Source organism: Chelonoidis abingdonii, chromosome 1 (assembly GCF_003597395.2).
Source record: "Chelonoidis abingdonii isolate Lonesome George chromosome 1, CheloAbing_2.0, whole genome shotgun sequence".
NCBI classification, from domain to species: Eukaryota; Metazoa; Chordata; order Testudines; family Testudinidae; genus Chelonoidis; species Chelonoidis abingdonii.
In genome coordinates, this window is record NC_133769.1 from 196725656 (window position 1) to 196726122 (window position 467).

Sequence of the window (467 nt, forward strand, 5' to 3'; positions counted from 1 at the left end):
ACCCTCCCCTGACATGAATCTCCCTATGGCACTGAAATTAAATGTAGACTATAATTTGGCATTTGAGAAGTGAAAGGGATGGTACCCTTAAGGGAAAAGATAACAGCTTGGCTCTTTGTGTTAAATAGCTGTCTGCAAGCCTCAAACTGCTGAATAAGCTTTAGGGTAGGGAAGGCTATGCCTTCCCAAACAGCCTGGCCCTGCTCCTTTTCTGATCCCCATTCACTTCCTGCCCCCCGACTGCCCCATCAGAATCCCTGACCCGTATTGCTCCTTGTCCCCTTACCGCCTCCCAACCACCACCCCAGGACACTACCCCCCATGAGTCCTCCCCTGCTCCCTGTCTCCTGACTGTCCCAACCCCTATCCATGCCCATGCCAAGTTCTGACAGACCCCCGGAACGCCCACAATCCAACCTCCCATTTCCCATCCCCTGACTGCTCCCCCAACCTCTGCCCCCCCCCCC